General features: G+C 42.8%; 1 protein-coding gene across 2 annotated transcripts in view; it reads right to left on the bottom strand.

Annotated features, from left to right (window-relative positions):
• BICRA (BRD4 interacting chromatin remodeling complex associated protein) overlaps positions 1–25,217 on the bottom strand; it is a 464,194-nt gene extending 438,977 nt beyond the window's left edge. The window contains exon 1 of one of the 2 annotated variants that reach the window (XM_085625223.1): positions 24,857–25,217. The gene's annotated coding sequence lies outside the window, so the exon portion shown is untranslated. The remainder of the gene's footprint in view (positions 1–24,856) is intronic. The other variant, XM_085625221.1, reaches the window with a different exon arrangement.
• Positions 25,218–27,723: the final 2,506 nt, after the last annotated feature.

The raw sequence follows: 27,723 nt of genomic DNA, 5'->3' as shown, positions 1-27,723 counted from the left end.
GCTCTCACTTGAGGATATTCTTATTTCTTTCATGCATATCGCTGTGTGTTCTAAACCCTTAGCAATGTTTATTGCCTCCTCTAAATCTGGATTCCTTGTCAACAACTCCTCCTGCACCTTAGTGTCATTGGTACACCGCACCAACTGGTCCCTGATCAGTGAATCCGCTAAAACTCCAAACTGACAGGTTGCTGATAGACCCCTTAGGACTGCTACATACGATGAAACTTTCTCCTCCCTCTTCTGGCTTCTTTTGAAAAATTTATGCCTTTCCAGTACTACATTTGTTCTATGTCTGAAGTGCTCCTCCAACTTCCTCAATGTGTATTCATATACATCCCCTCCTACCTCCTCATCATCTGTTTCATCCTCGACTAATCTGCCTGTGATGTCCTCAAATACCTTCCTTCCCTGAACACCCAGGTTGTGCAGTAAAATGTGCTGCTTTCTCACATTAGAAAAATTACCCCCACCAATGGCAATGAGGTATGATTTAAAAATACCCTCCCATCTGTGCCAAGGTATTTCCGGTTCTCCTACTTCATTCAAGAACGCAGGGGGTTGACTCATGCCTGCTCCTGCCATTTCTTTGTAGCGAATAGAAACTAAGATGACAAACAGGCTGAAAAGGGGAATGAGGGAAACACCTACTATACACGCAAAGATATGACTCTATGCTAAGGAAAGTGCTTTCAACAACATTAACTGCTTAAAATACGCTACTCATATTATTAAAGCTTCTTATTGTCCCTCTGAAAATAAAATGGTTATTTGCATGACCTTTACTCTTTTTCCTCCAGTCTCTACGCAACCTACTGCAATTCTCACCGTCTTTGTCCTCAAAAATCTTTTGATGACCACCTTATCTTGCTTTTGCTTCCAATCCCTAGGCTGAGTCCCTCCGATCTGTAGATTCTTTCTTCGTGAACAAATAACTATTCAGGAACCACTGATGCTGTTTCCTTTCACACGGTTTTCAAAGACCAGACATAATCCGCTGTCAGAATTTGTAGAATCTGCTGCGGGGAAATCGCCGTCAGTTTTACCAGAAAAACAGCTTTACCCGGAAGACTTCTAACGCGTAGGAAGCTCTCCTCACACACTTCTCTCACAGCGACGCCAGAAAAGCAGCGCTCCTCACCAGGTAAACGCTCCTTCCAAGCTCCGTCTTCCGTTCGTGTGTACGCGTCCTCTCCCTTTTCTCACCTCGATGCTCGTTCCTCCGCGCTTCCACGTTGTAGGTTTCACCTCATTACCGCTCTCACTCCGTAAGCTTATTTGACCCGTGCCGGTCATAGTCTGCCTTCATAACAAGAATAGAGTCTTGTCTTCCACATCGCTGCGCATTTCCAGTGAGGACACCTTATATTCACCTTACTGTCTCTATACCCTGGAAACGCTACGATGCGCACGTTAGCTTCTCTGTCCACACGTCAGTGTCCGCTTCACCACACCTTATGAAGTGACGTCCAAGGCAGATACGACTTAAATGTCACCTCACTGCTTCCTCGATTACCTTGTTTTAAAAAACACTCGTGAAGATGCAGCAGGCTCGCCCGTACTCTTCTCATAGACTCTTCCTTTTCTTTTTTTTTTTCATTAAATATGTTTCAACAAAGGTGATGGACTACACCGCCAACTTGCAAGACGAAGTTCACAGGAGAAGATGCAGCGCTGTCCCTTCACAGCATCCCGTTCTCGTCGCCAATAAATGAAGTAAGGACTGACACACCGGTGAGTTACTTCTTCTTTATTCCAAGATCAGAACAGCTACATCTCCATCTTGCCGCTGGTGTACACCTCCTCAGGCTCTCACCTCAGGCTCTCCCCAACATTCCAACAGAGCCTTCCTCCCAACATTCTAAGAAGGTACCACTAGTGGGAAAGGGGTGGGGGGAACTGGGACATACCAAAGAGGGAAAGATACAACAGTAGGGAAAGGAGGAAGGAATTGTTTGATGTGGGTAAAGCTGCTAAAAAACACTTGTTAGGGTTGGTGACTGGGTCAGAGTGAAGTTACTTAGGAAGGGTGTCGGTATTTCGAAGTTTGGTAAACCCTTGCAAATCATTAAGTTTAACAAGCCGTCAAGACCAGTGACTATGAGATATGGAACCATGGCAGGATTACCAAGTGTTCTTCTCATGATTCTGAATGTGCTGATGTTCCTGTGCCTTGTCCCGCATCTCAAGCGGTGAGGAGGAGTTCTTTGCGCATGAGAATCACACCTCATTGTTTGCAAGATTGTATACGCAATTTTTGTTCTTTTTTTCTGTTTTCCAATGCTATACGGGGAAGGTAATGTGGTATTCTGTACCATGTTTTATGCAACCTGTATTTTGTACCTTGTATTGTGGAACTTGCCTTTGTTAGTGTTGCTAGGCTATGATGTAATTTAGAATGTCTTCCTTAGTGAGAGAATGTAGTTGGTTTAGCTGTTGGTGGCTGAGGTCTCTTACATTTGGATGTACAATTAACTTCTTCTGACATCCTACCTACTCTGCGTCTCCTGCCTATTCCTTGATGTTGGTGGGGGGGCATCACCTCAGGCCCCTATTGCATTGGCTACAGAAGGAGAAAATGGATAATCATACAACACGATTAAAGAGCTCAATGAATTCAAACTACATGGAAAGTGAGACCGCACCAGCCAACATGTGCATAATTGAAGAAGAAACCCAAGGGATACACCAACAAATGGATGGTCCTCCACGGCTGGAATACAACATTGAACAAGATCTGACAACATTTTCAAGCTCAAAAAATTAGAGCTAAAAGAACACTGGGGACTCAAACAACAACCGTCCAAATAACAACAAATGAAACAATTACGATAAAGCAAAAACTAAGGGAAAGTAAGACCCTCTGAGAAACCAAGGAAAGAGCGACATTGTTCCGGCACAATACAGTGCCATTGACCCCCCTCAAGGTGCCTCCACAGTGGAATTGTGGGAACTACAACACAGGCCTTTCATGATACACTCTGGCCCTTCCATTCCCTCCTTTCCCACAGTGCATACTTACTCTTTGAGGCACTGGGTTGTGGCCAGTGCTGGCATGGAGATAGATGAAGGACTAGCAGAACTCTTGAACTTTCCATCTTGAGACCCCACTCCCATGCAGCACCCATTGCGTCATGAAACAGATGAGGCTTCATGACACATTTCACACAAGACTTCATTTTGCAAGACTCGCCCATTCCATGTGCTCTTTTCTCTCAGTTCACAACCCTTCTGCACAAATTCCTCCCACAACAGCTATCAATTAGAAATTGTTTATCCTACATTTCTTTTTGAAGATACACTCCTTGTCTCACATAAGTAATATGCATAAACTGTGCTGTAACCAGGGCCACTGGAATAATGCCGCATGGGAGGGCCAAATTATGGGGCAGAGTTGAGTAAATTATGCGGCAATAAAAGACAAATTATGCACCATAAAGTGGCACATTTTGTAATGGTATTACTTCATTATTTCGTCATTTTCACAATTATTAACATTGTCTGGACATTGGTTGTACCTCAATAGTACCAATTTAACACCCAAATAGCAATAAGCAACAAAAATGCAACCAGTGAACCTTTGAAAACGGCCTTCCACCACGCGGCGATATGTGCCAGAGACTTTTTAGTAACTTTTGAACTGTTTGAGCTAGAAACTAATTTTCTTTGTGACAATCTGCAGATGATGTGCCAAATGATGGATTATGTGGCATATCTATAATTATGTGAAACACCTCCGGCAACTTCTCGTCCATTCTAGTTGTCCTCATGTGGTCCTCTCCTGTGTTGCCCATTTCATCAGGTCTGATCTCCACTTATCTATAGTAGAGGGTTGATGTTGTCTTATGTTTCAGTGAGACTGAGTTCTCTGAGATTCCACCATCCGTGAAACTACTTGGTCTGTGATGTCATCAGCAATGACGTGTGTACTTATGTTATACCATGTGGATAAGATCATATGTTCTCAGTGAGACTAGCTGCGCTGTGACGTCATCACATGTGAGACTGTGCGCTCAGGGATGTTGTCAGTTGTGAGTCTGTGAGTTTTGTGATGACGTCAGCAGTAAGATCAAGCGTTCGAATATCCCTGCAATGTTAATGCGGCACCTTGATGTCACCAATAAGGCCGCTTGCTCTGTGATGTCATCATAGGTGAAACTGTGTGCTTACGGCCTTTGCAGATAGGGTGTCTGTGTGCTCTGTGACATCATTGTAGGTCTGCATGTCGTCGAAGGCATTTAGTGTGTTCTATGATGCCATCACGAGTGAGTCTGCACTTTGCATACCACAGCATCAGATGTTGATATGGAGTCACTGTGTTCTGTGATGACATCATGAGAGAGACTGTATATACTAAAGGATGTTGTTGATAGGAATTGTTTCTGTGACGTCATCAGCAGTGCGACCGTGTGCTCTAAGATCCCAGCAGTGACGCAGTGTGCTCTTTGATGTCATCAACAAGGAGGCCGCGTGCTTTGTACTGTGGCGATCAGTGATCATGTAAGTTTCTGGATGCCGTCAGTAGTGAGCTGTGTGCTTCGTGCTGTGCTCAGCTTTGTACTGTGTGCTCCTTGATTTCATCAGTAGCGAGACTTTCTGCCCCGTGACTTCATTATAAATAAGACAGTGTCTTCAGGGATGTTGTCGACAGAAAGTCGGTGTCCTCTGTGACGTAATCAGCAGCGCGACGACAAGTTTTAACATTTCAACAGGACCCTGTGTGTTCCGAGATGTCGTCAGCAGTAAGACCACGATGCCATCATATGAAAGCCTACTTTGTCGTCGATGACGTCAGCAGAGAGGCTGTGTACTCCGTGATACCATCATATTTGAGACCCTGTGTTCTGTGATGCCGTCAGTTGTTGCTTGTGATCGAGTACATAGTAAATCTCTATTTTTAGGCCGTGAGCCGGGATTGTAATTTTCCAATACATTTCTGATTTTGCAGTCAGGTTGCGAGAGCGGAGTACGTAATTGAAGTCAATTGCATTTTTGGCGGTTAATAAAACCGCGGTTCTAAGCTCTTTCGTGAATGAATATTGCTGTCATGGCAACATGGACACAGCTTTAGCTGATGGAGTAAAAATATGTTCATTCACGAAAAGTACTGGTCAAAAGAACGCTATGAAAGGGATTTAATACAAGCATTGGCATAGCCAATAGGTCTCGCCTTTGGGACCTTATAAGTGTTTAGCCATGCAACAGTTGCATAACTAAATACTTGTAAGGTCCCAAAAGCGAGACCTATTGGCTTTGCCGTGCGGCCGCGAAAGTGATTGCGATCAAACATCAAAGTGGCCGTGAAAGTAATCGCGGTCAAGCGCGGCTCGCGCGCCCGCGCACATGCACTGTAGCTCTAGGCTGGCCTGGTAGCACTTTTTGGAGCCCTCTCAAAAGGTCTCGCCAGACCAGAGCATGCGCTGGGTCAGGCGAGACCTAAAAAGGGCTCTCTCGCTCTTTTTCAGGCAATGCGCCAAAATCTGGAACTCTCTTCCAGTACATATTAGAACAGACACTCCACGTGACCTTCAAGAGACGATTAAAGAATTTCTCCTATATCAGCAACTTAACCCTCTTGGAAATAACTCCTAGCACACACTGGAAAACTACCACGATATGGATATTTGTCCCACGGTCTTTAAAATGATTCGACACTCATCACTACAATGGACCTGTATTGTTATTGACTGATAATGATTGGACTTTCAACATTACAATCGTACTGTATTAGGACTGACTGTTAATGCCTTCCGATGCTGTAAAGCACTCGGATACCCTCAGGTCCTTCCAGCGATATATAAAACTCTCCAAATGAATAAATAAATAAAATAAACAAAGGGATTATTCTGCTTCTCAAAAAAAAAAAAGCATACCCCAGACCATCCAGATGCAGATGATGGGGTGGTGGAGTAAGAACTCAAGTCGAGATTAAATTCAGGGCAATGATTTAAAGGACGCGTTATAGCCTCATATGACTTTCCCTGAGGCCCCGGCTATTGATAAGAGTGAAGATTTGTTCATGAATTATCAAAAAAGGAACCATAATCATTGGCTCTACATAAAGCAGGCTGAAAGTTTTGGAAAGAGAATGGCGGCTCATAGATAAAACATTCCTGTCCATGCTTATTGGAGAAGCGGTATGCTCTCCAAGGTCTTGCTGAAGAATTTCCAAAAATGGAAAAAGCCGATTCCTTGATGGCAGGCCTGTCCACCCATGGTACAATTATTTTGTTTTGGAGTATACTGTTCCATCAGATACTATTGATAAAAGGATGTGTTTGGCTATTAAACAAGCGTAAGCAGCATCATATTTTGCTATCATGTCAGCAGCTTATTCTAGCTATGTGGCACAGTTGTTGATGAAGGATTTTCAAAGTCTAGTTGAGCTAGTGCAACAGGATGCAGATATTATATAGCGTTTGGGCTTCAATGAAGCAGGAGGTAGGCCTTTTGTCAGACCATCAGCTATGATTCCTTGAGAGCAGATGCAGCAGGTTCTTTGGTGGCAGCCCGCAGACAGCTTTGGATGAAGACGTGGAAAGCAGAAGGGTCGCAGAAGAATCTAGTAACGAAAATTCCTTTGTCTGCCTGTAAACTGTTTAGGGATCACTTAGAGACTATGCTTAAGAATTGTGCAGAGGATAAGAAGTTGCTGGCTCTGGTTAGACAACCAACAAAGACAGGTTTTCTAAATTTCATTACAAGACCGGAGGCTACCATTATGCATTATTTCTTAATGCCACTCCACGCAGCACTTGAAGGAACATTACATCATAAAACAAGATCCAGGTCAGGCAAACCAAAAGTCCTGACTATGTCAATGTACAGAAAACACTGACGGTTGGAGGACACCTCAAGTTCTTCTGGAAGGAGTTGATAAAAGGACAATTGGGTGTAACAGATTATTCAACACGGTTTTCCAATAGAGGTACAGGAATTTTGCCCACAATAATTTAGCATAACCCCTCTTCCAGTGTCACCTGTAAAAAGAGACGATTTGCTTTTCAGCATGCGGAAATAGCTACTGAGGAAAACAATCATGAAAGTTCCAGCAACCTAGAGAGGGTAAGGAACTTATTTAAGTCTGTTTCGGTTAACCAAACAAAATGGGGCATTCAGATAGTTTCTGGATATCAAATCAGTGAACATGTACATACCTCACAAAAGGTTAAAGATGGTAATCTTGCAGATGATCATTTCTTTCTTGTCAAAAGGGAATTTCTTAACATCCCTTGATCTGAAAGATGCGTGCCTGTATGTGCCAGTCCATTCAACATCACAGACGTTTCTATGTTTTTTGTGTGAACAAAGAACATTATCAATTTCAGGTACTGCCTTTTGCTCTTTACTCTCCTCTTCTTCTTCTTCTTCTTCTTCAAGGGTGTTTACAAAAGTGTTAACACTACTGGTGGAATCTTTGCATTCAAAGGGAACCAAAGTATTTCTGTATCTCGATAACTGGTTAATTTGTCCATCTTTTTCTTCTAAGGCTCAAATAGAGACTGAACAGGTGTGCAGAGTGGTGACACAACATGGACTGTTGATAAATCAAGAAAACTTCCAGTTGATTTAATCCCAAGATCTGCAGTTCATTGGCGATCACTTCAGAACAGATCTGGAGAAGGTGTTTTGCCTCATTTGAGGATACACACTTTCCAATCAGAGTTGAATGTAGTACTGACAAGTCAGATGCCCATGGCTCGTTAGTGGTTGAGTGTACAGGGATTGTTGGCTTTAATAGTTACAATTCTTTCTTGGGCTTAACTTTACATGTACCCTTTGGTAAATTTGCTTCTGTCGAAGTGGAGTGCAAGTTCCGGGGTCTACGAACAGTCCATTCCAGTGGATCTTCTCTTCTCCCAGCAGATGCTTCGGTGGCTGGAGGAGGAGAATTTAGCCAAGAGGTCCCCGTTTTCCACCCTTCCTGTGATGGTAATAACAATGGATGCCAGCAAACAGGGTTGTAGGCAATTCTGACAGTCCAGGGTCACAGGTTTCCTTAAGAAGCAAATGCTTCTCCATATGAAGAGAGTTAAAGGCAGTTCAGCTAGCCGAACTGTATTTTGCCGCCCAGAATTTTGAACAAGGGGCTCATATTGGACAACATGTTGGTGGTATGTTAACTGAACCATCAGGGTAGTGAAAGAGTTTATGCTTCAAATTGGTTAGCACAACAGATATGTCAGTGGGCCGAGTGGAATTTGTTCCCACTGAGAGCAATTCATCTCCCAGGAGCACAGAATGTTATAGCGGACTAGTTGAGCAGGCGGTTTCCGGTTTTGTCAGCAATGTCATTGAGGAAAAAGGTTTTAGTGTATGATGGAGAGGTTTGGCCTTCCCGGGATATAGCTCTTTACATCAAAGCAGAATGCACTGCTCCAACCATTTTGCATATTTGCGCCCTCCCCAAAGCTTGGAAGAGGGATGCAATTTACTTTACGTGGCTAAGGAAATTGCCGTATGCCTTCCCTCCAATTTATCCGATCCAAAAGGTATTGGTAAAGAAAAGGAAGGATCAGGCGAGGGTGCTGTTAGTAGTCCCAGGTTAGAAAAGAAGCCCATGGTCCCCATTGCTCCTGTAGTTACAGTTCTTACACATTGGAAAAGTTCCCTGAGATTCATGTGTGAAGGTTGCAAGGGTTTCTTCAGAAGAAGAATACAAAAGAACATGGTGTACACTTGCCACAGGGACAAGAACTGTCAGATCAACATGGTGACACGGAACCGCTGTCAGTACTGCCGACTGCAGAAATGCTTTGAGGTCGGCATGTCTAAGGAGGTTGTGGCTGCTGCAGCAGCGGTGAGGAATGATCGAAACAAGAAGGAGATCAAGGAGGAGGTGGTGACTGATAGCTATGAGATGCCACCTGAAATGGAAGCACTGATCCAAAAGGTCAGTAAAGCACACCGGGAGACCTTCCCCTTGCTGTGCCAACTCGGCAAGTACACTACGGTAAGTAGCCTTGCAACCATTAGTGCAGACTGGCTGTGTGGATGGTAGGGTGCAAAAGATACATCCTTTTGCATGGTCAGATCTAGTAGAAGTAGAGGAACTGTTTTGCATCAAACCTCATGTTATCCTCAGCGGCTGATGCCCCGATAGGTTGTATTGTTACATAAATTAATAGACCACAAATAGTAAATAAGGTCTCATCTACACAAAACTTTATAGAAATTGTGAGGGAATGGGCAAAACATGAAGTAAAAATAATCCTAATGAACAAGTTCTTGCCTTAAATGGTCATGGTTTGTTGGCTTTCTCAATGACCCCTGACTACACTCTTTTTGGCCTAACACCTGTAAAACTCAGAGTTGTCTGCTACAACTTATTAAGTAATGTTTGTTCTCATCCTGGTACATTATTATTAGTTAATTATGTTATTCCCTGTTACCCCCTTTTGCAATTTCCCCTTTACTTTGTTCTTGCCTTCCATTATGCGAAGCGCTCGGATACCCTTCGAGGTCATGTTCGCGCTATACAAAACTTTATAAATAAATAAAATGTCCTCTGTCTTGTCCAGAGTTGTCCTGCTGTCCCTACCAGCTCAGAGGCAGCTTCAGTTGAAAGCTTGGCTATTGAGCAGTAGCACTTGAAGCAAAGGGTTGTTCTCCAGAGATATCCTTGTTTATTAAGCAATCCAAGCCTCCAGAAACACTAAATGCATATTTGAGGCATTGGCCATCTTTGACAGATGGCGTAGCTCAAAAAGCAAAACTGGTAGCTGATGGAAAGAAAATTTAATTCTGCATTTTTTAAAAGATAGCTTTGACCTTGGGATGGTCATTTCCATGTTGCACGCCCAGTGGACAGTAATCGGAGCATTTCAGAATCCAGAATGTGAATATCTGGCTCCTTTGGTGGCAAGGTTACTAAAGATTTGCCTTTGGTTTTAGAGGCTTTGCAATTTTCACCTTTTGAGCCTTTAGATCAGGTTTCTTTTGAGTTTCTAACCTTAAAGGTACTTTTTCTGCTGACAGTCACATCAGCAACAGGAATAGGGGCGCTGGGGACCCTGTTGTGTTCGGAGCTTTTTAAAGTTTGTTTTCCAGATAGTGGTTCTTAGACCAGCTCCACCGTTTGCTCCTAAAGTTTCCATCTTTCACAAGCTCCCAGGAAAGTAAAGTACTTCAGATATTCAATGTCAAATGGGATCTTTCAGTTTATATAACTAGAACAGCAGAACTGAGGAAATTAGATGATTTGTCTGTGGTATTTGGTATGGCAGGACAGGGGATGAAACCATCCAATCCAACTTTGAGTAGAGGGATCAAATGGGCTACTATTTCAGCTTATGAGGCAAAAGCTTGCCCAGTGTTATATATCGGGAAGGTCAACAAGAGGTTTGGCAGCTTCCCAGATAGCATTTATGGTGGCCTTGATATCATTTGTATGACCCATTACAGGTTGTCGTGGGAGAATTCACGAGTTTTCGTTTTGAAAGCCTTGAATGATCACTGAGGAATCAAACAGGATTCTTGGGTTTAATAATAAAAGAGCTGTGTTTTCTTTTTGAAACAAGTATTTGACTAAGTGTCTGCAATGACCCCTGATAAATAGCTGTGGTATTGGCTTAGAGGTTAATGACTGTGATGGGGAAGTCGGAAACGGAAGTAATGGCCGGATACTTACTGGCAATCATCATTACTCCAAGTCAAAGACCTCCCCGTCACAGTCCAGTTTCCCATCCCTCCCTCCGTCCCTCCCTGGGTTTTCAGCTTCAATTTAATTAGCTAGGGTTGGGGACTTCAGGAGGTTGAGTGTGGTAATTGTGCTATTTATACCATGATGTAGAGAATTACATCACAGGAGGGATGGGAAACAGGTGTTTTTTGTTTACTTGGTGACTTTTCTGGCAAGAGGAGCATCCACTCCAATATTAATGACTGTGGCGGGAAGGTCGTTGACTCAGACTAATGAAGATTACCGTTAAGTAACCATCCATTTCCGTTTACTTTTTTTGTGTCCAGATGAATGATTTTGATGGTCTCCGCCCTAGCGTCAATACTATAGCCAAGTTTTGCATAGATTATTCAAGCACAGAACTATCACATGAAAACAAGCAGACTTACTGGTAATCAATTATAATCACTTTGATGATGAGGGTGTCAGTAAGACATTGCCCTGTTTAAAAATGTTCAGAAAGCCTTAGGGTGCTAGTAGCCCACATCTTGTTAAAAAGAATGATCAAAGCCAGTTTGGCTATTATGACGTACATGTACAAGCAGGCAAAATACGGCTATAATGTACTTAGATAGACAATGGTTTAGTTGCGAGTTAACATATGGGCAGAAGTTTGGTTTGTGGTAGTGTGACAATGGCCATGAATTACACAGGACTAACCTGGTTTAGGTCTCAAATTCAAATATATTTATTTTAGCTAATAAGCCAAACAAAATATTATGTTTCTAGAATAGCAGCTTTGGTTATACAGTAATTAAAAACAGCTATACATTAATTAAAAACCTTTTCCTATGCTTGGTTCAGTGGGATCTTTACAGTCTATATTGTTACTTTCCACGCCACCAGGATGCAAGAGTCAACTAATAGGAATACATTTTGCGAGTCGCTCCTCAAGCACATATCCATGGCCTCTTTACATGTCCTCATGTTGTGTGTACAGAATAGGGGTGGAGAAGTTGCTTTCTGAGTGTCAATGTTTTGGAACAGAGCAACATAAAATATGTTATTGTCTTTCGGCCACCAAAATTACAATGACAGTTCTTTAAAAAAAAATTTAAAGGAGACCCTTTTTTTTTTTTTTCAAACAAATGCTTGCATCAGGAGAATTCCCAGGTTTGGATTTTATATACAGACTTCCCTTCAAATTGGGTGTCAGAAGGACTAAATAAAATTTGAAGTTGCCAGAGGATTTTAATTTGAATTATTACAGCGACCCTTTTTCTTTAATGATTGTGTTAAGTTGGTTCTGATGAGTAAATTCTTGGTAGCCGTTTTAATTAGTGTAATGCTGGGTTTAGACATCAAGCCCAAGTTATTCCAGAAGTCAGGTAAGCCTATCTTCTGTAAATCTTTTAAAATATATCCAACCAATCAATTTCCACTGAGTTCTTGAGGTTCCGAATGTCTGTAACAGATTTTACATGGGTTTGGACAGCAGGGTTAGAATAGGTTTCAGATGAACCACGACCTCGATGTGGAGTCTTGAATCTCTGGTGTGTCAAGTCTCCCCTGAGCACAATCTTTTGGAGTCCGGCCCTTATCAAAGTCCATAGGTTGCGAATGGATTCATGGGTATGGAGGCTTACTAAATTGCTGGCACATTGGGAATACCACTGGGGCAAAAGCCCCATACATGTCCCCTTATCAAAGTCAAATGTAAACCTCCTCGGAAAAGTGGCCTAATTATCAAAGAAATGTCAATGAAGAATAGGTTTCAGATAAACTACGGCCTCGATGCGGAGTATGCCAAAAAGATAGATACAAATTGGGGGTGGCGCTCGGATCGTTCCTCTACAGCGGCAGTTGCTGACAGCTAAGCTAGGACATAACGGTCTTGATCTATTAGCATATACTTCGCTGTCCGGGATTTGATTAGGTGTTGAAACTCTTTGTTTTCCAAATATCATATCCGCTTCTCATCTCTTGCAGATCCTGGTATTAAGATCAACGCCTGCAGGCAAATTGTTTTGTGCAGGTTGTTCTATAAAGCTGCTCACCCAATCATTTGTATAAGATCACACCGTGAGTCAACAAGGAATATGTTTTTTTTTTAATTTTGTCTCGCAACTCGAGACTGAGTATTGTAGACCAAGCACTAACTCTTTTACCATTTGCAGCTACCAATGCCTGTGGAAAGTTATTAAATTGCTTTTAGGTATTATTGACCACCTCTTAGAACTTATATTCTGGACACAAAAAGCCTGTGTACTTAGGTCAACCATTCTCATTATCTTTAAACCAGGAATAGTAAATGCTTGCGGACCATGGCCCATTCTCTGCAAAGTAGGAAAGACTCAAACATGTTTTCAGCAAATCAGGAATACCTGCGTATGCTATTCTAAGTTTCTATTCATGCCAGGAGCAGCTCATAACTAGTTTGTTTTCTTCCAAGCAGAGATAAATGCATGCATATACTCTGCTTGCCAAGGAAAACACATTTCTTCTCTGTAGACCAGGGATAGTGCCGGCATGTTCTCTGTAGACCAGATATAGTGAGGATCCGATGGGTAACACATTAAATTTTGTTTACCTGGTTGGTTTTATCACCACACTTATTTCCTTGCCTCTCTTTGGTTAGTGCATGCTGGCTACTCTTCCTCTTTATGTGTTTGTGTCTTCTCAAGAGCATGGCCAAAGTACTGCTTCCTTGCCCAGTGTCCTACCACTGCTCGAACTTTTGGAGCTACTTTATGATTTTAGTTGCAGCGCTCCATAAGAGGGCTTGTGTTTACAGGCCATCTCGCACACTTCCGTCCGACTCCACTGCCTGCCTCTTTACTCCCCGCATTTTTGCTTGCCTTCATTGTTGCTTTCCCACCCTCCCTGTGTTATTTTACTTTGCTACGCCCCCATCCTTCATGCCTTACCCCCACCTTGCTTGCTTAGCATCTATGTTGCTTTGCCCCACCCTCTCTTTCTACCATCCATGTGGCTTAGCCCCCACCCTCCATGTCCACCGCCCATGTTGATTTGCTCCATACATGTCCCCTCATCAAAGTCAAATTTAAACCTACTCTGAAAAGTGCCATCCTGACCTTTACCTTGACAAAGTTCTACCCTGAAAACTATCTAAATTTCCACCAAAGCTCTCACCTAGGCAAATACCTATCTTGACTCCAACTGCAAAGCACCTCCCAGACACCACATTCAAAAGACCTACCCTGGCCCCATTCTGTAGAACACCACAGAAGTGTACTATCCCCAGGAAAAAATGCCCTGAGCTGTTAGTGATTGGGCCGCAGTAGCACCCTCACCTGAAAGATCCCTTAGTTTGCCATTGCCCAGGCCGTTGCATGTAAGCTCCCTCAGTATAAATTCCCTAAGCAGCGAGCAACTAAAAGTATCCATTTTCATAGTTAGCTCCTTTGATTGCAGCAACTGGCAACTATATACTTGGTGTGTTCTGAAACTTGGACATAAACAAGCCACATAAATAATAACAAGAAAATAACTTGACTCTTGGTGAGGGAAGAGGCAGGACTTTCCTACTGATTAGGATAGGGGTGATATATCTCAATAACGATCTTTCCTGGCTGTATTAGCAGCCCCTGCCTCAGGTTGTTCCAGTGTACATTTGTAACATATGCTTCAGTAAGGAAAATAGCCACCGATCACCATTAAACCATATCCCAATCTGTTTCTCATTCATGATGCTACTTAACTCATTCATATTAGAAACACAGATGCACCTGACTAGAAGTGGATTTACACATTAAAAAAAATAGGTGGTATAAATACCAAATTTGACAAACAGAAATATCAGAATCAGCTTATCAGCATTGCTTCTGTTCATAAGTAGTAAACTTTGCTTTTACACACTCCCGAATTTCAGGATTGTGTGTTCACATGGTTATGACAGGGATTAGTTCTCAGCTTGGCTTACTTCTTTAAAAACAAATCTGCGAGAGTGAAAGGAGTGAGTGAATCAAATGTATAATCAACGAAGTATATGGCACAATTCAGCAAATTTTTAATTTGGAACTCTAACAGAAACTTAAATGTTTTTAGATATTATGTAAAGGTTTGCATTGGTTTAGAAAACTGTTTTAAAAAATCACTGGTGGTGTACACATTTGCACCAATATTTCTATTGACTGATCAGTGTAGAAACAACATTTGCAGTTTGTGACCGTTGAAGACTTGCAACTTGTTCACCTGTCTGCCAACGCACCTGTCTTTTTTTTCACTAGTCCATCTGTGACTATGTGATTTGTGCACTAGTTGGTCAGTGGTAAAAGTTTGTGACAAACAGACTTCAGACAAATGTATGTACTGTGACCTTTACATCAATATTTTGTTCTAGGAAAAGATGACACAAAGAGTTGTTGAAATTATTGCAACACAAATAGAAAGAATCTATAACTATGTACTGATTTTCGTTATGCCAAAGAGCGTTCGCCAAACAAAACTTGCCCAATACATTACCTCTATTTATTACAAACCTGAACTTGATGTATACACTAATTTCTTTCACTAAAGAAAGTAGTACATATTCTTGGCATGACTTGACTAATGCCACACTGTTTTATTACTGCTTATCAGATTTTCTTTAAGTCTACAGACACCAGTAAAAACTGATTGCAAAGTGCTTTCCCAAAACAATTCGTCAGCCTCCTTACCCTCCTCGCTTTATCCAATGAGCGCTGTCCACACATCGTGAACAAGAGAGCTGCAATAAAAGCCCACATGCCTTTAAAAATAAGCCAAAAACACACAACAAAAAATAAAAACACTACAAAATCGACAAAAGAAACCCACGACTGGGTTTTTCTCTTGTGGGATTCTAGTGACCACGGCGATATGTGGACTTGCACTGCCCTTCTGATGACGCCATGCTCCCCCCAGGGCAGCGCCTCCCCTAGTATGAATACCGCTGGCTTACATGCAGTTAGGTGCAAGGGACACTGCTACAACAGGCTATTTCCACAAGTATCAGAGTAGCTACGGGCTGTGTTAAATACCTTGGACTGATGCTCACCTGAATAGACAATTTTCCCGGGATATTAATAAATGTCCCTCTTGCATCATACCCATGAGGAGTTCGAGGAATGGTCCTCTCTACCTATTACACTGATGGGCAGAGCAGCCCTATATAAAATGATTACACTTCCACAGTTCCTGCAATGTACAGCAAAACTAGCCCTTTGTTTTTCCGCAGACTTTTTTTTTGCATAACTGCAATCAATTATAATGAGGTTTCTTTGGACAGGTGGACTCCCTCCCAATGTACATGGGAGAGCAGGCGTTCGTGACCTTCAATTATATTACTGGGAAGCACAGGTGAGGCCTATTGGACTGGAACTTTGTGGACAGGCAAGATTCAGCCTTTAGCCTTGAATTTGAGCTCCTAGAGCAATAATTGGGGCTCCTATACGGTGGACCCCCCTGGTCCTTTCTCCGATAAAAAAAAAGTCCAGAAACCGAGCTTGCGAGATACCCTACAGTACATTAAGTGGCACGATACAATCACTCGAATTACTCTGCTGTGGGCATGTACTAGAATAACATAAGTGATGCGACTAGCCGGATTCCAACAGTAGGATCTTATTGGGATCTTGAGATGGGAAGTGTTTCGGAACAGAAACACAAAGTCATTTTTACAACTGGCACTGGAATATGACTTGCACCATTCCCAATCTACAGATATTTCCAACACTGCCCAGGCGTGTGGAATTTAATAAAATATCTACTTGTCCATGGGGCAGGTTGCCTCATAAATCTACTTGTCCTGTAACAAAATCCACTTGTCCCTTTTATGCCATGTAATGCAGCGACAAATTATAGCAGCAATCTCATTATATAAGACCTCTGATATAGCAGCTCTGATTATGCCATAGTAGGGTTTGAATACTAGTAGTTCCCTTATGTTGCCACATTTCCTCAGATCTACATACTGGGACTGAAGGTACTGGTAAGCAATAGAGCAATAGTGCAAATCTACACCTGCATATTTGCTCATGCTAAAAGGCAGTTCACAAATATGTTCTAGGAGTACTATTTCTTGGCCTACTTCGGTAAATTCTTGTGAATTCACGAAAGCCGTATATCTGCACTTAATGCAAGGACATATGAAATGGGGGCACTTTTGAGACTATCTTTAATAATTGGTCCCGAATTAGGTCTGGTGTTAACCATGACCTTTTGCGTTTATTTAAATTCTGTCTTTCTCTCTTTGTTTATCGGCTGGCTTCACTGTGAGTGCTCTTTCACAAGGAGCATATCGACAGACAAAGTTGTTTTGTTCAGTGCCAGGAACTTCTGTGGCAATGTGTGCTTTTTGAGACCAAAATCATGTATTGCTTATGGCAATGTTGGTTACAATGGTGAGGGCCTGGCAGCTCCCACACCAATAGGTTTTACAAAAACCATGCCAAAACAAGTCACGCATGGACAAAATCAAAAGGCGGACTACCAATGTCAGACCTACTGGCTTTGCCGATGCTTGTTTATTTTTGTTTCCCATAATCTTATTGAAAATGGTTACACAGATTTTCCATTATGAATATTTTTGGAAAATACTAGCATATATCAACACATTTTACTAAATGATGCTGCAAAGAAATGGTACCTACAATTTTACAGTATTTTAGCGAAATGTTTTTTTGTGGACATTTTATTGGAAAGCAAAGACTCATCAATCTTGCTTTCAAGCTTCTGAAAATATTTACATCTAATCAGAGAGCATTCTGGGAGCATTATTCATAGCCTCATATTGCTAAACTTTGAAAATGTGTTACACATTTTTATACTGAAATCACTGTTAGTAGTGCAGTCCGAGCTTATAACATTTATTTTGAGTTCTCACCCTAATAATAAAGGCTTTGCATTAATGAACCATAAATACAAGTTTGAACAGCATTAACACATGGACACAAATATTATCTTAACTGCAGATAATGCCCTTCTCTGATCCATAATGTGGTACTGTAAACTGTCAGCCAAAGGGTTTGTGCTATGAGGGGTGGATCTACTTGTCCCAAGGACAAAATACACAAGAAAACTTGTTGCCCTTGACCCCAAACAATATGTCCCAGGCGATGGGCTATAGGAATTCCATATCCCTGACTGCCATGCCCAGAAGGCAGCGCATGAGGAAGTCCCTGATTTCAACCCACTTGAGGCGACACTCATGTTGAATCGTTTGGGTTGTAAAGGGATTTGTAGATATACAGAGCAATGATTCTTAATACTCCAGACCATCTTCTGAGCACATGGACAACTTGCGCGAAATGGACAGAGAAATGGCAGGAAGCTGAAATGACTGCCAGTATATTGGTTATATCTTACATCCTTAGACTAATCTGATTTAATTACTTCCATAGGACATACTAGAGCCCATATGTTCTGTGGAGGATGGGTAGGCGTTTGTGGTAGCTAAAGAGGGGAAACGCACATATTTTTTATAGAGTAATCTGTAACTACCCCGCTATTCAGAGATTCTGGAGAGAATTACACAGGTTCCTCAAGAACATTATAGGTACCCCGCTTTACCCAAATCATAAGGTGGTGCTGTTGGGAATCATGGAGGTATGGGCGGAGGGCAGGGTTCAGAGAACCCAAGCAAGAGTCGGACTATGGTAGCTAAAAGAGGCATTGCCCTTTATTGCTGTAGAGACATTCTACCACAAGTAAGCAACTGGTATAGAGGTATGGACTACTGTGCTGCTTCAGAAAAAATGTGTATATTAGTGGAGAGTCTGCAAAAAAAATCAGAAAATATGGGGCTGTCCAGTCAAATAGACAGTTAACTAAGGTTGAGGATCCCCATCACTGTATTATTGTCTGTTGGGTTGGATAGTCAAGTTCTGGCTTAGTTGAACTTGCCTTGGAATAAAAAGGCAACTTTTGTATTCCTTTTTATCGCTGACGCCATTTATTTTTTTAATTTATCATTCTTGATTTTAGGGCATGGTAGGCTCTCTGACGGTAGGGAGTTGTTGAATCTGTGGTGAGGTTGTGTTGTTCAAATTATTTCCTCCATTATCTCAACAGTAGATGTCCTGAGCTCTGTATCTGCAGCACTGTCTGGCCTTAGTTGGCCTAGGGATCTGGAGGGCAGTCTTTAGTGATTTTGTGCAGTTATCTAGTATTGTTTAAACTACTTGGGGCACTTTGCTTACTGTAGACAAGAGTGCTATGCAATTAAAGTTACAATTAATTTACTCTGGCCCACGAACTTTCATTGAACCTCCTCCATCAATCCCATTCTTAGGTCAATTGTGGCTACACTGGTCTCAATCACAGTCTCATGCAAGTCCAGGGTTTCATCTTCCATCTTCATTGAGTGTAATGATGTGTTGGCAATGGCATCAATAGTTCTACACATTGATCTCATCAATGAAATCACGGGCTGCACGGGGGGTCTTGTATGGCTTGCTACACTGCCTGTGATCCTCTTTATTAATTTTTAAGCTCTGTAAGATTATTTTGGAGTAATTTTAAATATCTGGTGGCTGGGCAATGTGTTCCTCAAGAGTGATTCGCAGATGGGGCGGAGTACAAAGATGCAAATGTGTATTTTGTTTATGTCATCATTTCTATATGGAATCACATGTTGAGGAATTCGGCTCAGGAGGATGCTGCACTGAATCTCTCAGCCAGGACAAGTTTATGAGGCCGAGAATTGATTTGTTGCACTGTTGATTAGGTGTTGAGCTTGTGATGTTAAACATTTTGTAGTGGACTACTTGTTGGAAGGGCCTTGTGTATATCAGCCTAGACAATCTCAGTTTTCTTGTTCCTTGGCCTTATTCTTTATCTACTATTGTGATGCTGTGGGTATACTGGTTTGGGTTCACCTCAATGTCTAGACTACTAGTCCCTTGAGGGAACTGGGTTGGATTTTTGTTGTAGTTCTCACACACAGTTTACTGCAAGATTTCCATTGAGGATGTATGTTTCGCTCAATTCTATAAAGATTTCTGCTTTTTATTTGAAGTAGGAAGTTACTTTATGCTTCTGTTCTCACCATTATTCTAGAACGGTCTCTTGATTTCACTGATTGAGGTGATAAAAACGCTCTGGGTTTCATCTGGTAATGTTGGCAATATGTCAATCGAGTCCTTTGCCGTTCTGCAATGGTCTTGTACTTTAGTAGTGGTTAACAAGAGAGTTTGGTATTCTTCTTGAAACATTTCAGCATGTGGCTGGGTTTATGCTATACCATGTTTTGTAAGCACAAGTGCTTTTAGGGCTGTAAACAATCTATGGTAATGGAAGTGAGTGGTTCTTTCCAAGAGTTCTAAGCAGGCACGTGATGTTCAATTTTCAAATTGCACTATGATAAGATCAAAACAAGCACTGGCAAATCCAACGGGTCTGGCTTGTGTTAGCTTAATATGTACTTTGTTGTTGGGTTTATGATGTGTAGCATGTTTGGATGTAGAAATTGAAATCTCACATACAGGTACCTATTTGCAAACAGACCACACATGTAGTAAAATATACACACGTACAGACGTGAGTGCAGTCAGACCACACATGCATTCATGTGCGCAGATGCGGGTGACTGGATATCTGCTTTGGTGAAGGTGGATGATTGGCACCTTGAGATGGATGCATAGGTATGCTTTTGGAACAGTGGATAAACGTATGTAGATCGAGGTGCCAAAACACCTTTGTTGCGACATCGGTAGGAATGTGGAAACGTTTTAATAAGCATAAATGGCATTTAAGAGAAAATACATAGTTTGATGCAAGATAACCTTTCGCTCAACATTACTATTAGTGTGTAAACACCAGAAAGAGCACAAATAATATTTTGGTGCAACATCATATTTAGTTGCTTGTAGTGCATGACAGATTGAGCAGAACACAATGTAACCGTATCTTAGAAATTTGGGAGGAAATACTCAAGTAATTAAAAGGTTTTGAGAGATAGGCAATGCAGTTTTTCTGATGTTGGTAATGGACCCTAGGTGGTCCTCCAGGAGGTTATAATCTTCCCCTTTCTGAGGAAAATACGTCAAATATGATTTTAAGTGAATGGGTAAGGGATTTGCCGAATTATTTCACCAGTGTTTTGATGCCCAAACCAGTAACTCAAACAGCAATCAGACATCCTTAATTTTGGAGGTCTCTCCTAGTGTCTTGACACTTTTATCAACTTTAAATGTACCCTAGTTTTTATGGACAGGAGGGACTGAGCATGATTATCAGCACTGTAACATTACACATGCTCACTTCCACTGGTGCCTCCAGTAATTTTAAGTTCCAGACTGGTTGGACTTCTCACCCTAATACCCCCCCATATCTGTTGAGATAAGTCTTGGCTACTGTGTTGTTTCTCTTTGCCATGACTGGCAATCTCTACAAAAGAGGGGCAAATGCCATGAGACCCCTCCTGATAGTCTCCAGGTCCTTCCAGTTGGAAGAATCCTTCTTCTTCAAGTGACGTCTGCTCAGTGACCTTCTGCAGTCCATCCTGACCTATTCGCTTCCTCCTAAAGCTCTTGTCTGCGATCGTGCATATGCTAATCACAGGTCACCAAGAGGAGGTCCACATTCCTCTCACCGTACATGATTTTAACAGACACCCCACTTACAGTATCCACAAACTTCAAATCACTTGACAAGGTCACACTAAACAGTAAGCCAGAATATCTGAAAAACCTCCCAGGTCACACCCAGGTCATGAACCTGATGAAAACAGAGATACAGGACAAGAACTGAGAAGACAAGTAAGCAATATTCTTCTTCTATGCCCACAACTTCTGGAACAATCTATACCATCATTCAAGACTTGACACCACACTTTGGCGCTTGAGGAAAACTAAACACCTTCTTATCTAGACGTATCAGCCCAGTGCGTACCATGCCTCAAGTAAACGTCAACAGTTTGTAAGTACATTTGTTTCAGACTATACTCAAGTTTTACATCAAGGCCTTTGTAAATACTAGACCATCTCCCTGTGTCCTTGATCTAGCAGCACATAATCCATTTACTATGTAACATGCACCAAATACATTGAATACAATAAAATTATATTCTGGGCGATGACACTAGCCCAAAAAGGGTAAGAGTCTTTCATGCACTTTTCCCTAGCCCTACAGTCTGCAAACCTTGTCACTCTCTCCTTTCCTTCCAGAAATCCTGGAATGAACACAGAATTCAGGATCCAGTATCCTCAACCATGTCACAACACAGCCCCATAGTAAAACACACAAGATGATGGATGGAATGTTGCACATTGGCAAAACATTCACCCCCAGTCACAGATCTGGGTTTAATCCATCTTTATTTTTCTCACCACGCCACCCCAGTTCAGACATGGCCATATGCAAATCAGTCTTGACCCTGTGCCTCATGGGAACAGTCCAGCCCAAACTGCCAAGCCATGTCTTCCCTGGACCGGAATCAAGCATCCTAGGACCGGTTTCAGTGTTTCACCCCTCTTCAGCCAGGATAGCTTGACTCCAGTGGCGTACGTAGTGAGCACGGGACCCACATCTGGGCATACCCTTCCCACATAGGGCGAACAGTAAAACACACAAGATGATGGACGGAATGTTGCACATTGGCAAAACCTTCACCCCCAGTCACAGATCTGGGTTTAATCCAGCGTTACACAGCCCCATCCCTCCGGGGGCCTAGAAAGCTGGTGACACATTAAAACAAACACTCGTGCATTATTAGGTCTAAAAAGTTGGCAGCATACACCATGGGATTAGACAATGTCATGCGCTGTCCGATACGGTTACCGAAAGAGACCCTCACTCATGTGCCATTTCAACAGGTCCACTAGCACTCCAGAGAAATGAGAGGGTGTGCAAATGGCAGATCCATAAGCCCAAGTCTCCTCCCACTTTTGGGCTGTGAAGGTAAATAAATATATGGACGGAGGAGGGAGCAGGAATGACCATGTCAGTTTATCAAAAGTACTAAGCACACATCAAAACTGCACAGAGAATGCATGGAGACAAAGAAAGAATACCCATGAATTCACCGACGTGCATACTGTAACCACAGAAGAAGACCAACAGTGGAGCCCTTCCCATGCGGAACCCACAACTAACAACAAACAGTATACTAGTTTAAACACTCAGCTGCACCAATAGGCCATGTAAATAAAAAGAACACACTGGACAAAAAAAAGACGTAAACATAAACCCAAGGTTCATGGCTTGGGTATATGGCGGGAACTGAATGACGAGTTAAGTCCTGAAAGTACCATAAATTACAAGTTTGGGGAATGTGAGACCTGAATGCCCATCAGCTGGACATTAGTAACATTTTTGTGCAAGCACACATTGATCGCCCACTGCACATGCCAATACTATTATGTTTGATAATATGTTTTATTCAACTCAACATGAAAAAACAAAAAAAAGAATGACAAAGTGGCCAATAAAAGGCTGTGTTACTTTAAAGGACCTAAGGGGGAAAGGCAGGGTGGGCAGCAGTACGATGAGCATTAAAGAAATACTACAGAAAAACACGTTTTGATGATCCAAATACTGTTTTATCTCCGTACGAAAATGTGGTTACTTAAATAATGATCTTTTGCATGTGGGTCACACTTCACCTTGGCTGAAAACAAATTAAAACATGTTTCAATCCTTGACGATTTACAAAAATAAATAGACAATAGTGACTTATTCCAACAGGCCAAACACTATAAAACACAAGCATTGGCATGGCTACCGGGCCCTCGTCAATGAAAAAAAAAGACATTGGCTAAATGCAAAAATACTTTGTTGGTCTAAAAAAAGTACAAAATGTCATGGTACTCCACGATACTTTGTTTTCGATTTGCTCCTTGCAAAAGGGAGGAATACCATCTATTACCCAAATATTATCCAATGGCTGAGATGGGCTCGCGCATTGCCTTGTGTTGTATGCTGGCTAAAAGTAAATATAAGTATACAATACATTCAATATTTGTAGACTTAAAAGGTCTTGGCTGATGGAGGGCTAGAAAAATGTTACATTGTAAGCCATAATAACCACAAAGATGCTTAAGTAAGCTACTGTAACAGAGAGAGTGTGGTATGGCTAAAGTTACAGTCACTTGCAAGTGTTGAATTGTTGAAACAAGTGGCCATCTCTGTTCCTGCGTTACAACAAACAAATGATGGACGGAATGCTCTCTGTTCCTGGGCAGATCGAGAATGGCGACTTCCTGAAGAGGTGAAGATTAGACGTATGGGAATAGAAAGCAGGATACTGCTAAACTCGACAAGTCTGGATTTCACGAATTCACAAAACAAATACGGAAAGCACAAACACATTTTCAATTAGCGCAAAGGGTTGTGGGCGGCAAAATGCCACGCGTTTCCAACTGTGGAAATTCAGTCTACACCTGCCATCAAGTAAGCAGACCAGGCAGCGGTATGAGACATGCGATGTATACTGAAAGCACGCCGGATCCTTGGCACTTGTGTTACTTTGAAGGCTCAGGTGTTGCAGGTCGTGAATTAAACTTGACTGGGCACTTTTTATTTTCATTGAGATGAGTACTACTGTGACATTCACTCTTTTCCCCCTGACCCAAGTCCGCTCTCCAGAATAAGGTGTCCTACACCCTGATCCTCCACCTTGCAGTGTGACGTGCGGGAGTTAGCAATCTAAAGCCGCCGTGCCAATTGGGGTGGGAGGGTCTCATACAGTACCCTCCAGATTTAGGTATCTGCTTCTCTCGACCTCTACCGCCAAGTCTAGTATGCCCACCCGCAAACCAACAGTCTGCTACCAGGGTGTCTGCCCCCACCTTTGATGTGTCTTCCACTGTAATGTCCAGGAACCCGCACCCCTGTCACTTGGTTTTCGATCTTGTCATCCCAGCCAGCAAGAAAGGATTCTCGAGTATGCTCTCACCCATCGTGCCACTGACAGAGATGTACCGAACGCACTTATCTCTACATTTAAAAACACACTCCTCCAATCATGTCTCCCACGATGACGTGGGTATACCCCCCCCCCCCCCCCCCAGCAGCCTTCTACTTATGGTTCACCGCCCCAGCCCTACGGTCCTAGGATGCAGTCCTCTGACTAAGATAGCAGGGTAGTACTGCTCACTACATCCCCCTCCCCCTTGTGGTGTCGATATGTTTGGGCCTCTTTCCCGGCGTGCCTGATACCCTCAAGGAAGGCGGGGCCGTCTCGCCCAGAGGGAGTGGGAGCTACTAACCCTCCCTTCCAGCCCCCCTCAGTGTACGGCGATCTACCGCACTCACCGTAGTGTGTCTGAGCGGCGGCGGTAGCACGGGGTCTCTCTGCACGGGCTACCAGGACCCCGGCGGCAGAGATAGGGCTGCCCGCGGCGGCGCCTGATTCGGAGAAGCACAAAGGAGGGGGCACGGAGGGGGTCACGGAAGGGGGTCACGGAAAGGGGGGGGTCAGATAAATCGAAGGGGAAAAGAACCGGATTGAAGGTTAGACACAGGAACTGAAAGGGGAGAGGGGAACGGGGGTGGGGGGGGGGTAACCCACGAAGGGCTATTAACGGGATGGGGGTCCCAAAGGTGGTAGTGTGGGGAGGGGTCTCCGGGTATGGGCGGAACTGCTGACTGGAGAGGGTGTCGAAACAACACTGGTGGAAAGGGAGGAGCCAGGTAGTAAGGGAGGAGTCTTTGAGGGCACACTAAAAGCAAGGCGGGTAGAAGGGAGCACACAGAAAGAAGCCAACTAGTCGGACGAGTAAGGGCAGCGGCAGTATGACAAGCGGCTAGAAGCCAAAGGGGTAAGAGTGCGGATGAGAGGGACCATGACTGAGGCATGATGGAGCAGTCAGCACTGTGGGTTCGCAAGATCATACATGCCGTAGTGGGAAAAGATAAGAGGACGATTAAGAAAAAAATCCGTGGGGATTTAATTTGCTCGTTCCTCGCGCTGACGTAGATGAAGTTTTAAACGATAGGATAGAATAAGGTATTTTTACTTTAAAAAAGCGGATTTTCCCATCGACATCGTGAACGTTTGCAATTTACACAAAGGGAGCATTTCCACCAAGTTACGTTATCTTGTGAGAATGGTTGAGGCGGTCACTTTGTTTCTTTTATTTCGAATTTTACAACTATACGATTATTTAAACGTCCTCTTTTTAGGTTCGGATTTGACACCTTGTTACAAACGCAATCGATTTCATAGTGGGGAGAGTTGAGGTTTAAGAGCAGAAAAAGACGGTGCGGATTCAAAACCAACAAGCATTGGCATAGCCAATAGGTCTCGCCTTTGGGACCTTATAAGTGCTTAGCTATGCAACAGCTGCATAACTAAATACTTATAAGGTTCCAAAAGCGAGACCTATTGGCTATGCACAGCGGCCGCGAAAGTAAAAGTGATCGCGATCAAACTTCAAAGCGGCTGTGCAGCAGCGAAAGTGAAAGTAATCGCGGTAAAGCGCTGCGCGCGCGCCCGCGCACATGCACTGTAGCTCTAGGCTGGCCTGGTAGCACTTTTTGGAGCCCTCTCAATAAGTCTCGCCAGACCAGCGCATGCGCTGGGTCAGGCGAGACCTAAAAATGAATAATGCAAAAAAGTACCACACATGCTGGTAACTTTGAAATAACCTCTTTGCAAGACTGCAATGAAACTTGAAAATCCACTGATTAGACCTGGCATAAAGTCGGTTTCTATGTGGCATAAAAACATGCACCATACAGTCGAAGGCGTTGACTTCGGCCAGGGGACAATTAAGGTGCCACAGAAGATGCTCACAAAACTTTTTACCATCGTAGGAAACAAGGTTAGTTTTCCAAGGAGGACCTGACAGTACATTCTTCAATAATATACTACTAAAATCTTTTAACTAACATTTTACACCTAAACATTCCTTCTCTCCAATATCATTGTTTCAAATACTATGAATATTTTGCTTTTACTAGGCACCAGTGCTTAATTTGTGCCGGTTTTGTTTATGCTCGGCATGGTACTTAATTGTAACACAGGCTCTTACTTAGAGGAATCCACCATATGGTGGCGCTGTTTAGTTCTATATGAAGCACATCATTTTAACTATCAGATGAACATAAAAAAAAAAATTCCAGGCTATTTTTACTACTTTGGGTGGGCTGGAATTGTTCAAACTGTCATGCTTATAATAGTGATATGTTTAGTAGGGAGAGTTTACAATGGCATTTAAAAGCAATTGCAGTTCCAGCTGGTGGTGCAACCTGCAGTGGCCTCCTGAGCAATAACTTGGGCTGTGGCACTTGCTTGAATACAAATTAAGCACTGCTAGGAACGCACGACCCCTCGCTGGCAGGAGGTGTGCAGTCAAATGGCTATAACGTATTTTCATGCCATTCCTGCACTTTAAAATTGTAATGGCGTCATTTCAGCTCCAAAGAACTCAGCTCAGTATTTTACTCATTAGGCTCTAAACATCTTTTATAATTTACGATCTTTTCATTCAGGAAAAACAGCGACTTCACAAGCTGTGCCAAAGTGAACATAACTGCATGATAACGAAAACCTATGGGATTAAGGCATTTCTTGAAAGAATGTGTGTGGAACAGGAGCAAAGAAGTGAGGCAGACCCAGTTTACAGTTTGTCAATAAATAAGCCAGCCTATTCATACATACATTTGCACCGCAAAGTTGAACAGAGCATGTGTGTTTCGACACTGCCTTGCATCCAATTAGTAAATTCATACACAACGGGCACCAGTGAGCAGATGATGGGGGCTTCGACACAGCCCAGCAAGCCCCAGTCACTATATAAACACGGTGCCGCAAAACAATCTAAGATTTATTGTACCAACACAGTTTGCAAGCCCTCGTCATTGCAGGCAAATAAACAGCAGCAGGAACAGAAAATGCGTACTTCCACACAGTTCCAGTCATTGCACTAAGGGAAGAACAAGTGTTGTTCGCGCGTGAGCGGCCGGAGACGCAATATGTGGTGGGGGAGGGGGAGAAGCGGGAGTTGTGTGTGCGCGTGCGTCATCGTGATCGCTCTGAAAGTGATCGCGATGACGCATGAGTTTTCAAAGTGCTGCTGGCGGCGGGGTTCGCACATGCAGGATCGCGTGAATGCAAGCGTTAGGCCAGCCAGCAGCACTTTGAAAAGCCCACATACAAAATGTCTCTCCGAGCCAGC

This window comes from Triturus cristatus, chromosome 9 (assembly GCF_964204655.1).
Source record: "Triturus cristatus chromosome 9, aTriCri1.1, whole genome shotgun sequence".
Lineage (NCBI taxonomy): Eukaryota > Metazoa > Chordata > Amphibia > Caudata > Salamandridae > Triturus > Triturus cristatus.
Note: the sequence above shows the minus strand (reverse complement) of the source record. Positions and strands in the feature narration are given on the sequence as shown.